Here is a 12,456-nt window from a genome sequence, read left to right as displayed (position 1 = left end):
TGCTCCTTGCTGCTGCTCTCGAGGGTTTGGGTTGGGGGCGGGGGCTTAGCTTTCACAAAAAAAAAATTATTATGGGCACAAGTTGAACCTACAGTTAAGTTTACTCCCACATTTCCACATTTCATGGTTTTATTTTAATCAGTGACTTGGATCTGCGCTCTGTTCCATGGTGACAGACCACTAGATCCTTCAGGAAATAATAAGGAAGAAGCAGAAAGAAAAACAAACGAACACACAAAAACAACAAAAAAAGAAAAACACCTACCCGGGTCCACCCACCGCATCTCCCCACTCCCCCAACTCCAAGGCCACGGGCCTTGGTTTTTCCCCTTGCTGGGTCGTTTATTCTACTCTTCCTGAGCTCAGACGGCCTCTGAGTCTGTGTGTGTGCACACATGTGTGGCCACTGCTGGCTTTCCACGGGGCTCACCTCTCCACTGCCATTTTGCTAGGGCACGGGAGGCTGCTCCGTGGGGTCCTTACTGCCCCTCTTTTTCCCCTGCCCCCAACTCAGCCTGGGCTTTTTCCTGTCTCTGAACTCCACCAGTGCAGCAGCAACTAGCCGAGCTGCTGGCGTGTGAGTGAGCGAGTGTGAGTGTGTGCGTGAGTGTGTGTGTGTGTGTGTGTCTGTCTGCGTGCTCAGCTAGGCCAAGCCTGCGAGCCTGCCTGGCACTGAGGAGTTTTAGTTTGCATTCAGAAGAAAGGAGGAGGGAGACAAGAGGGAAGGAGGAAAAGGTGGAGGGGGGAGGAGGGGGGGGTGCGGAGAAGGGAGGGAGAATGTCTTGTTTGTGGCTTGTCAGCAATTGCTTGAGACAAGCTTCCATGTGTGAAAGCTACTTGGCATGAATGCCTGGGCCGTACCAAGTGTCACCGCAGCAAGAGGGGGAGACAGAAGAAAAACAGATCAGACCAGAGCAGACAATAGGCCCCTAAAGTGTTCCCCCTAAGTTGCTTTGATGTTGTCCTGGTGTCTTGATACCAGGAGGCCAGGGATTGCTGGAAAAGGGTCTTTTTTGTCTTCATCCACTTCCCTCCAGTTTCTGCAATGATTCTCCAGAATCTCTGCTCATGAAAAAGGTAAGCTACTCTAAGGATTCCTTCTTCTGTGGCAAGCTTGCTCGCCTGTGCCTGGAAGTGGGGGGTCTCATTCCTGCGCTGCTCAGGAGGAGCGCTTGGGTCCTGCGATTGGAGCTGCTTCTGTGCCCCTGAAGTCTTTGCTAGCCGCTTAGGGCTGGGGATGGCCCCTCTTTCCAGGGAACCCCAGTAACACGATCAGTGCCTCTGGGTTGGTTGGGGGGGGGGGGGGGAGAAGGGGTGGAAGGAGAGGGGTGGGAGGAGGGTGGGAGGGTGGAGGGTGGGAGGGAAAAAAGAGAGAGGGAGAGAAGCCTGGAAGAGAGGAAGAGAAGGGCAGAGCCCCGTTTCAGAGAAGCCCCAGCCCTGAGCCCAAGGAGGCCGGCCTTGCAAGCTCTGCGCTGTGCATTCACAGGCTGAGCGAGGCTGGCTGGAGCTGTGCTGAGTGACTGCAGAGATTGCATGGCGCTTTGTGTGTGCGAGTATGCCTGTGGGTCTGGGTGTGTGTGTGTGTGTGGACCTCCCACACACTGCCCTGGAGTGCCTTGTAGCGAAGGGGAGGTACCCCAGTCCTTATCACCCAGCCCAGACTCGGGGGAAGGAGAGCGGCATGGCCGGCCAGAAGGGTGAGCGAGAGGACTGCCCCGAGACATCCACAAACTTTTCTAGTTTCGGGGAATTCTCTGCTCTGAGACGCTGTAAAAGAGTTGTTGGATGCCTCGGGCCTCAGTTTACCCCATCTGTGAAAGCGGGAGAGCTGGTTGGGGATGCTGCACGCCTCCCTGGGGTGAAGCCAAACAGAGCAGCCCACTCCATGTAACTGTGTGGTGAATTCTTTAGGCTGGCCATGCTGTGGAATCACAAAGTGGAAGTGTGACCATTATTCCTGATTATCAGCGTCGTGATGATAAAACCGTCGTTAAAGACACCCTGAGACAAACAGACTCGCGAGCACAGATCAAGTGTCTGACCATTTCTAATGGAACAAAAACCCCTTTCCACCTGTTGGCTTCCCTTCTTGCTCTGTGTCTTCCTTAGATTTATTGGCCGATTTGTACAGAGAATAGCGTGGGAGGGGCTGGGTTTCCCCTCTCCTCCTCCTCCGTAATGCATATATATATATATATATATATATATATATCAAAAGGTCAGTATAAGATTCTCAGAGGGAAAACGTGCCTCTTGTTAAAACCCTTTATTCAAGACCTTGTGTTTTCTGGCGCTGGCAGGGTGTGCATGCTCATTTGTAAACTACCTTGGAGGTTAAAGATTTTTATTGTGGCTTTTAGAGATTAAATGAGATTTATTTACAATTGCCATTTATCAGAGAGTAAATATCAGTGTGGAGGGGTAAGAATGTGATGGCTGTTTATTCTCTGGTGGTTTGGTGGCTAAAACCTTTTGCTTTTTAAAGTGGCGTCTGGAGAACTGGGAGGAGAGAAGACTCAGATCGGTACCTAATATCCATCCTTCACATGTTTGTTTGAAAGGAAAAAAAAATGTCTGCTTATGTTTTTCAATTGTGGATTCCTTCTGCCTTTGCACAGTGATGGTATCAAGGCTCTCTGCTGTAGCCCTCTTGAAATTCTCGGCGGCGGGGGGGGGGGGGGGGGGGGTGCCTTACCTGGTTTTAGGGGTTTTTTTGTGACTCTGTCAGGGAAAAAAAATCTATAGAAGTCTGGGCGACTATGACCCCTTCCATCCTAACTCAAATGTTTCTCAGACAGACTGTGATAGCCCGAGATGGAAGCAAGGAGCCACCCCTGGCTAAGAGTATTTATGTTCTTCCCATAGAGGCCTGGAAACGTAGCTGCTGGGTGTGGGAGAGGAAGAGAGAATGGCATTAGGGGCCTCCATCTGGCAGGAAGGTCCCAGAACTTCTTTATTCTATTTTAATGTTTTACATCTTAAGACTTAATCGTCATCTGCTGTGAAGGCTGAAGAGCTTGCTATGATTTGTCTCTGGCAAGCTTCTGGGTCCAGACATCTTTTTTAAATGTTAGCATTTCAGAACTGGGAGAGGGAAGAAAGGTTACTTGCCATGTTTTAGATGAGGGTGCTTGGTGGGGGTGACCGAACCACAGGGTCCCAAGCCCCGTGAAGGTTGACATGCCATCCACTCCAACCTTGTCTCCCTCCACACTCGATCTTGCACACTCATGAGTAGACATCTTTTCCAGCGCCACCCAATGCTCTGGGTTCAAGCAGCAGCACCCGGTGCCAGGTTCATGTCACAAGAAGACACAAACACAGGGGACATCCATTGCGCCATTGATTTGCCTCAGGCATCGTATTGTGGATGAAGGAAAAAGCAAGGTGCCCATCCTCAGGCAGGGTCCAGTCTTGTTAGCATGGTCCATAGAAACCACAGAGTCATACAAACCACCATGTGGCCATTACAATGCATCGTAAAACTGTGTACATTTTCAGCCTCAACTCTACAACCAAATACAAACTGTCATTTTGTCTTCATGGTTGAGGTCCCGTCCCAGTCTCACAGAGCCCAAGGATTCTAATGACTGAAGGAAAGGCTCCCCAGCCCCCACAGCCCCCCACACCCAGTACAGCAGAGACACACAGAACATCTGCTAACCCTTCACACTTGTTGTGAGCCAGCCTATATAACAGTCATTATCCGGTTCACTCACATTGGCCGTAGTCTGTGCTGTTCAACCCTAACGGGTGCTGGAGAACTGGAGTTAGCGAGGCCCTTGTCTCCCTTGACTTCTTCCGTGGTTCCTGGGCTGCTACTAAAAAAGATTTAGCTGCAGGAACCTCCACCATTATCACTGTCATTTTGGAATCCCAAAGACAATATTTCAATCAAATGGTCTTTTCCACCCCCACCTGCCCCTCCCCGCCCCCCCTAAGAGGCAGCTGCCTAACTATAAGGCAACGTATTATCAAAAACCAGTTGAGCCCATCCCATCTGGGGTCAGGTTATCAAACTCCTACTGATTTGGTGGTTTGAGACGTACCTACCCCCATTCCTTGTTGTAGTCTGCCTTGGAGAGAACACACACCCGTGACGCCAGTCACTTCCAAGGAGGAACTTAGCGCTCTTACTATAGCACGTCTTCTCCGTCGTTTCTCTCTCTCTAGTACTCAGGGGAGTGTTGTCTTCGGTACTGTCAATCTTCTCCTGCTTTTTAAAGAGTAACTTAATGGTGTAAAAAGAAGACAGAAGTGCCCCCACACACCTGAATCACAGGTTTGGTACTTGCACTCCAGGAACCCCCACACATTGTGTGGGTAAGTCACATCGTGGGCCAAATGAGAGTCATTTCAATGCACGCAGCCTCGTTACACAGTGACGTGCTCAAGCCCACATCGCAGCGACAACCTAAGTCGGGAGCTTGTCATGTCTGCCTTTGGAACCTGTGGCTTAGGCCTCCTCTCCTCAGTGGGATGCTCTTGAGTCGATGTCTCTGATCATTTCCGGACACACGCTCCCTAGATGTGTCACTCACTGTGGCGGTACCGGTGGGGGAGGCAGCTTGAGTTGGCACTGGATAGAGTCACCCAAAGACCGCAGGGAGTTGAAGGATGAAGTAAAGCAGGTCCCAGGTGGAAGAAAGATTTAACGGGAGGCCAGAGAGCAGGGATACAGGTCGTCCTTAAGTCCAGGAGAATAAAAGTGAAGGCTCTGGGGACGTTTTATAAGGTCCCGGGTATCGAGTCTTGTATACGTGCCTCTAGTCCCATTACAGGCAAACCCACACGGGGCGCAGGGCATTCCCTGAACTCACTAGCCGCAAATGTTGTTTTTGCATGTAGTTTCATAGAAGGAAATCTGTGGTTTTTCTCCCCACAAGAGATATGATATAAGCTATGAAGTGGCAACTTTCTTCATTTCTTTTCAGCTTTGACATTGTAACGCACACTAAGGCCACTGCCTAGTCCTCTCCTTTAGCAGCCCTCGGAGTTAAGTACTATTGTTAACCTCAGGTTCTAGTTAAGTAAGGCTCTTGACCCATCCAAGGACTCACAGGGCAACCCAGGGTGAGGTGCCCAGCCAATGAAATGTCCCTGGTTAGGCCAGTGCTTCTCAACTGTGGGTCGTGACCCCTTTGGGGGTTCGAACGAACCTTTCACAGGGGTCATCTAAGACCGTTGGAAAACACAGATATTTACATTCTGATTCATAACAGTAGCAACATTACAGCTATGAAGTAGCAATGAAAATAGCTTTATGGTTGGGGGGGTCACCACAGCAGGAGGAAGTGTGTTAAAGGATTGAAACATAGGAAGGTTGAGAACCACTGTGTTAGGCCATCTCTTCAGGAGACGAGAAACAGAGGACCACCCCGTTCAGATCGGAGGCTCTGTGGTGACGGGGCAGAAGTAGCCTTAATTTGAGCATCCCACTCTTTGCCTTTATTATTTTTTTATTCTTTAAACAAAACAAAATTCTAGAGATTTTTAAAAGACAGTTTTCGATCGTTGATCAGAGAAAGGGATTTCCAGTTCTGACTTACTAGTGACATGTTTTCTGTAAAGGGCATTGCACCAGCTTTTGGCTTTGTTTTGACGGAATCCCCGTTCTCCCGTTCTGGATCCCTGTTGGAGTGAAGGATTTGGAACAAGTCATCTTTAAGGTTCCTTTCAGCTTTGCTAGCCGGTTGTTTTTCTGATTCTGTGAGAGGCTTACGTGACAGTCTAGTCATTTACACGATGCCCAATTCAAGAGCTAATGTTGCCAAATAAGAAATACAGTGGGCTTTGTGGGTATATAGGATAAATCCACACCCGTATATACATACATACAAACTGTTTTGACATTTCAAAGTGAAAGCACGTTAGGAAAGAGTGGGATTTTAATTTATGGATTGCAAGAGAATTTGCCAGTCAGCAAGCAGGCACATGTGCAGGAGACTGAAGAACCATTTTCAAAAGAATAAGCTGTGTTGAATGCTCGTCTTCCTGTATAATAAGTATGAATTTAAAATGGACGGGCACTGGATACATTCTCTAAGCTTCACTGTTCTCCTCACACGCTTTCTTGTGGTAACCGCGCTGTTCCTTTTTGTATTGTGTTCCCATGTTGTTTGGAGGATGCAAATAACCAGTTTAAGCAACTGTAGTGCTGGCGATCCATGCCATGCATTTCCACACTCTGCTCTTGGGCAGGCCTCTTGACAGCCTTTATCAGAATGCAGCTCACAAAAGGTCTTGTGGGGGACTTGCGGCTAAGTTACAGGTAGATTATGTGTGTGCCTGCATAAACTCTATACCTAGCTTAGGGTATGAGTAACAAACGGTGTGGTGACTGAGATCCAGACAGAAAGGCTGGAGAACAAATGATGTTTCCATTCATCATGTCTCCTCTGTGAGTCCTTCCGAGTACTACCCATTTAGAGTTGGATAAACCTTTGAAAGATATCATTTAAAATTTTTACATGTTAGCTCTTAATGCAATTTTTAGAACCCCAGAATAAATTCTTCTGCCATGTTTTAGGAATATCATCTTGCTTGTAGCAGAGGACCCTGTTTCAAGCCTGCGTTGACAGTTAGTAAACCAATGACTCTTTTAATTGGTCTTAATTTTTTTTAATCTGAAAAAAAAATTAGCGTATAAGCTATAATTACTTTCTAACTCAGAAAGGGGGTTTTGAAGACCATGTATAATTATGTTTTACTTACTCTTTTATTCTACGTTGTTTAAAATTCGTAACATTGGGTCTCTTGTTTATTTCGTAATCATCCTAAAACATACATAATAACAGAAATGTATTAGTGACTTCAGAGGTAAGGAAGCTGGAATGGATTTATCAGCAAGCGTTTTAGGCAGTCTGATCGTGCTCTGTAGACATGTGTAGAATGTTTAGTTGTTGATGGATGTTAATATGGTAATAAACAAAAAGGACTATGTATCACTGTTGCTCAGCCTCTTTCCGATGAGCCAAGTAGTTACCAAGTGTTTTTATGTTACTCACTTGATAATTAAAAATACCTTGAAGTTTAAAGCTTTGGGAAGCTTTTATAGTTCCACAGAAAAAACATAATCACTCTTTTTCCTGAAAAAGAACCCAAACTGCCACGGATGGCATTTGGAAGAAGCCACGTCATCACCAGCTAAGAAGGAATGCTTGTGTCCCCTGAGGTAGCTATCATGCTGTCTAGGTAAGCTCGACTTTGTAATGGGTGTTGACTTGTGCAGTTGGGAGAGAGGTGTTACCGGGGATCTGTGGACACAGGACAAGCTGAATGAATGGTGAGCTTGCTTGCTCTCACAATGGCTGTTTGGTGGTTTCTGTCTATGTATACGATGTACTCAAGTGTCTAAAGACTCAGGACTTGAACTCACAATGGCTGTTTGGTGGTTTCTGTCTATGTATACGATGTACTCAAGTGTCTAAAGACTCAGGGCTTGAACTCACATGTCAGGGCCCAGGATCTCTTTGCCTGGACTGTCTTCTGCTTTTATCTTTGGCAGACAAGCTCCTGAATCATCATCAGGACTTCTCCTGGCATTTCTTCTAGCAAAGTTCCTAGACCCAAGCTGCTGCCTCCTGTCTGTACTACCTACGGTGGGCATGTACTCAGGCAGCCCTGAACTGAATTCACCCGCCTGCTCCTTTAGTCTGTTGTATCCTCAAGAGCTGGGACTATGTTCAGTCCCTGCACGGTAAAGCCCAGGGCAGGGCGGAACAGAAGAGGCAGCAAATCAATGCTGTTGAAAGAACAAACAATTTGCATTGGAAACAGCTTACTATGGCACTGAGGAAATGGATCCGTGGGTAAAATTCTTGCTGTGAAAGCATGAGAAGCAAAGAACCTAAGTTCAGTTCCCCAGCCCCCACCTGAAAAGCCAGACATTGTGACATGTGTCTGTGACTCTAGCACTGGGCTGCGGTGTGGGTGGGAGGGGTGGGGTGTGTGGAGACAGGTAGATCTCATAGGTTCGCTGGCCCAGCAAACTCCGGGTTCATTTTCAGGTTCTGTGTGAGACCCTGCCTCAAAAACTAGGTGGGGAGTGATAAAGGAAGAGCCTTGACATCCACTTCTAGCCTCTCCGTGCATATACACGGGGGACGGCACCCTCCCACACGGGTGCATATACACATTCACACGAGAAAGGAAAAGAAAAAAACTTATTAATAACTTAACTAGCTCAATGTGGTGGCGCACGCCTTTAATCCCAGTACTGGAGAGGCAGAGCAGGCGGATCTCTGTGAGTTCAAGACCAGCTAGGACTGCATAGTGAGACCCTGTCTCAAAAAAAAAAATTAATAATTTAAACAAATAAAAAAGTGATGGAAAAGATATAAAACCATGCAATCTTGTGTATACCACATTAAAAAGGGAAATGTTTTATGTGGTATTCATTCTTTTGTAAAAGAATGTTGCAAAGAATGAATTGCTCACTCATCCTGAAGTATTGGGAATGCCCCCAAATCTTTCTTTGTCTTATGCCAGGCTGTTTCTCTAGTTTCTCATTCTTGAGCCTTATAATTCCTACTAAGAGTTTATTCTTTATGTCATCAAAGAATCGCTAACGTTCCATGTGTTGGTTACCTTTGCCTGCCTAACTCTTTGTAGGGTCGTTTATTGATATTTAGGCAGTAGCTAAAGAAGAGATATTTCCCAAGAAAGGCTGGATAATCAGAAAAAAAAATAAGGTGAATACCTGGCTTCCAGACATCTGGACTATCAGAATGAAGAAGGAATTGTGTGCTTTAATTTTCTAAACATGGATGTAAGTGCAGAACCCTCTGGACAGGGGCTTTTAGCTGCAAAGAACTGACTCACTCAAGTTTCCTCAAGCAAAAGGGCATTCATGGGGAGGATGCTCACAGACAGGTGGGCATCAGAAGTGATGCCTTTCCAGGATGATGCCAGCTCCAGGGACAGCCACCCGCCATTCCCAATGTCCCTGTCGCTTTTCTGTCTCCTTTGGCTCCCTGTGGCGTTAGCCTTTTGGCTTTATTACAGGGCATCTTCTGATTTCATAGCTTTTTTGCTGACACCTGACTGTTGCTTGTTAGACTGGTCTACACTCCCGTGTCCAGCTTCTGCTTGCCCCCTCCATGGTGTCTTGGTTCATAGTCTTCCCTCGTACTTTTCCTGATGGCTGCTTTATTCTCTCAGAGTTCTTTTTACCTAGTGCACATTCCTGAGAATCCAGTTAGTCCCTTTCATCCTTTCTTTGGCACTCTTATAACCCTTGGTTGAGCTGTGCTTGTAGTTGTTCAGGGGTTCGAAGTTCTCCCTTAGTGTATAGAGGAGGGGGGGAGCAAAGCTGTTTCTGTTTGCTGTAAGCAAAGAGGCCTTTTGGTAGAAACTATGGAAGGGCTCCCTTCCTTCCCATGTAGTTGGCAACAACATATTTGACATATAAGTCCATTATGAGAGTCTAAGTTAAGCATAACCAGGTTATTAAAAATTAAAATGTTTCATCAGTGATAATTAGTATAACTGTGATAAGAAGGTCATGGGACGAATAGCAAATTCATAACCAAGAAAGAAACTGGGAGACAGAAGTGAGTTAGAGCTAGCTAGCGCTTAGATGAATGATATCATGTTGTGTGCTTGTTAAACAACACAAGTAGGTGAGTAGTGAGCATGAACATATGTTGACATGGATCCCAGAGGCTAGTTTACAAAGCAAGCAGAACCCTGGAATTGAAGACCAGGGAAACAGAGGAATACAAACTCCAGAGGGAGTTTGGGCCTGAGCTTTCCTCCTGTGTGTTTTCTCCTATCCTTCCTTAGTCCTTCCCTTCATCCTTCTTGATCTGAAGTTCTGAACAACCCAAACCGGACTGGTCATGTGACCTTGGACTGTTTATTCTCTCTCCAACTCACTTTATTCCCTTGTCAAATAGGGACAATAATAATTATCTCAGTACCTTGTAATATGAATTAAATTAGATGGCACCATATATTTAAAGTGAGTAATATATTACCTGGCATTAATAGGTTCGCATTTGATTGTAGCAATTACTCTAATACCCAGAAAGGAAGGAAACGTTGATGAGATAATATGCTGAGTAAAATTTCACTTGTTACATCATTGATTCCTTAGAGCAACCCTGAGGGACTTGTGCTTCTCTTTATGAATGATAAGACAATAACAGTGTTGCTGGGAATGTAGCCTAGTGACAGACATTTGTCTAGCATATACAAAGCCCTGAGTTTGACCCTTGGCACCTCATCCCCAAATCACAAAATATAGTATCAGCAAAAGCTCCAAGAGTGAAAGATTATGCAGATTGACTATTCATCATGTGCCAAATGGACTCATCTAAACCATCTCATAGCTGAGGATGCTGAGGTCCTGGACTGTAACTTGTCCAAGGTCCTAAAACTAGGTAAACGATAGTCAGAGCTTCAGTGTACATCTGTTTAAACCCAGGCACTCTGACTCCAGAAGTTTCCAGAGTTATGTATAACTGAGTCAAGGTTCAGGCCTTATTAAGAGTGCTAGTTCAATTCAGACCCCCAGAGATGTCTGCTGACTGAATGCTAGACTGCTGTGGTAGGCATAACCTGAGTGTGCGCCTGAATTTGAGTGCTGTGATATGAAGACAAGGACGGCTTTTGGAATGGGTACAGACTATTTTGAAAAATAATTTAAATATGTCAAAAATAAGGTCTCTAAGATCTGAAGAAATGATTTAACAAACATGTGAAGGATATCTATTGTACCAGGCAATAAAAAAAAAAATGAGTGTGACATTGTGAGGAATTCAAGACAAGTGGGTCTCGATTCCCCCACCCTTCAGGTACTTTCATCCTGGTGGAGGGAGACAGATAATCACACAACTAATTATAAACCATAGAGCAATGGATCAAAGAGCTGCAGCAGTCAGGGGAGAGAAAGATTAATTTGGCAGTGATGAACGTGGGAGAGGAACTGGGGAAGGCTTCATGCAGGAGATGACATTTGCAATTGTCCTTTAGGGACAACTGTGGAAGTACCAGAAGCTCCTATAATTTCCTTCTTCTTCACACTAGTGACTTTCTAAAGATAGTATCCAATGGCTAACTTTATATCACAATACAGTAAGCACATAATATGCATGTAGTGTTTTCAAAGATTAGGTTCTTTAAGGGAAAATGGAGAAATATCTACTCTTAATAACCATATGGCTGTAGTGGTATTTCCCTGGTCTGCACTTATGCAGATATTTATTAGTGGGGTCAGAAAATGGAATTTTCCATTCTTTGCTTTCAAGTTTGGGGCTCCAAAGCTGTGTGACAGCTGCCCAGGGCCCAAATGGTGTGTCAACCTGTTCTTCATGGCACTAAGGAAGTCCTGGAGAAATCTGGCAGGTCATTTATCTCTTCCTCCTCCTTCTCCTCCTCCCCCCCTTCTTTTTCTTCTTCTTCTTCTTCTTCTTCTTCTTCTTCTTCTTCTTCTTCTTCTTCTTCTTCTTCTTCTTCTTCTTCTTCTTCTCCTCCTCCTCCTCCTCCTCCTCCTCCTCCTCCTCCTCCTCCTCCTCCTCCTCCTCCTCTTCTTCTTTTAAGGTTTATTTGTGAGTGTTGTGCTTGCATGCATGTCTATGTGCTGTATGTTTGCCTGGTCCCCTTGGAGGTCAGAAGAGAGTTTTGGATTCTCTGAAACTGGTGCTATGGGTGTTCGTGAGCTGCCATGTTGGTGCCAGGAATCAAACTGGGTTCTTCTTCAAGAGCAAGTGCTCTTAACCATTGAGCCATGGCTCCAAGCCCCTATTAATCTGTTCTTTGATTAGAGATTTTCATCTGTAGTTAGAAATTTTCAACTTTCATCACATTTAACCCCAGGTTTTCTGGATTTTTTAAAAAAAGATAATACTAATTTAAGATATCCTGTGTTGTCTCTCTAAGTATACTTGTGATGGCTGGTCTGTGTGCTCTGGTTGTTTTAGGTTGTTGACTGAATTGAGTTGCTACATCCTAATCTAGTTCAAAGCAGCCACCATGTAGACATCTGCTGCATTTGGTCTCAGTTCACTGGCATATTCAGCCTTGCACTGTAAGACAGAAATTCAAGGGAGAGCCCTGATTGGGTTGATGGGTCCTCTGTTCAAGTCTCCTCTCCCTGAACTTTTGTTGATGAAAATTATGCTCTTTCTTTCTTCCAAAGGCCCAACTCAAATGCTGTTTTTCTCAATTCCTAGAGATAGAGGAGTTGTGGTACCAGCACACCCATGACATCTTCTACTCTCTTTTGAGTGACTGTAATAGCTTCGTGTATTTCCTACTACAGGTTGCTCAGGGATGGCACAGAAGGGGCTGGTGTGCTGGCTCGTTTTTGTCAACTTGACACAGCTCCAGGAAGAAGGAAACTCAACTGAGAAAATGCCTCCATTGAGTTGTCTGTAGACAAATCTGTGGGGCATTTTCTTGATTAATGATTGATGCAGGAAGACATTATGGGCAGTGCCATTCCTGGGCAGG

At 45.6% G+C, this 12,456-nt stretch overlaps 1 long non-coding RNA gene across 1 annotated transcript in view; it reads left to right on the top strand.

Annotated features, from left to right (window-relative positions):
• The first annotated feature begins 786 nt into the window (after window positions 1-786).
• Window positions 787-12,456, top strand: part of LOC128105421 (uncharacterized) — a 68,140-nt gene continuing 56,470 nt past the window's right edge. Inside the window, exon 1 of the long non-coding RNA XR_008216326.1 lies at window positions 787-1,077. This is a non-coding gene — a long non-coding RNA (uncharacterized LOC128105421). The remainder of the gene's footprint in view (window positions 1,078-12,456) is intronic.

The sequence above is a fragment of the Peromyscus californicus genome, unplaced genomic scaffold, assembly GCF_007827085.1.
Source record: "Peromyscus californicus insignis strain IS unplaced genomic scaffold, ASM782708v3 Scaffold_9__1_contigs__length_137607984, whole genome shotgun sequence".
NCBI classification, from domain to species: domain Eukaryota; kingdom Metazoa; phylum Chordata; class Mammalia; order Rodentia; family Cricetidae; genus Peromyscus; species Peromyscus californicus.
This window is presented reverse-complemented; position numbering and strand designations above follow the sequence as displayed.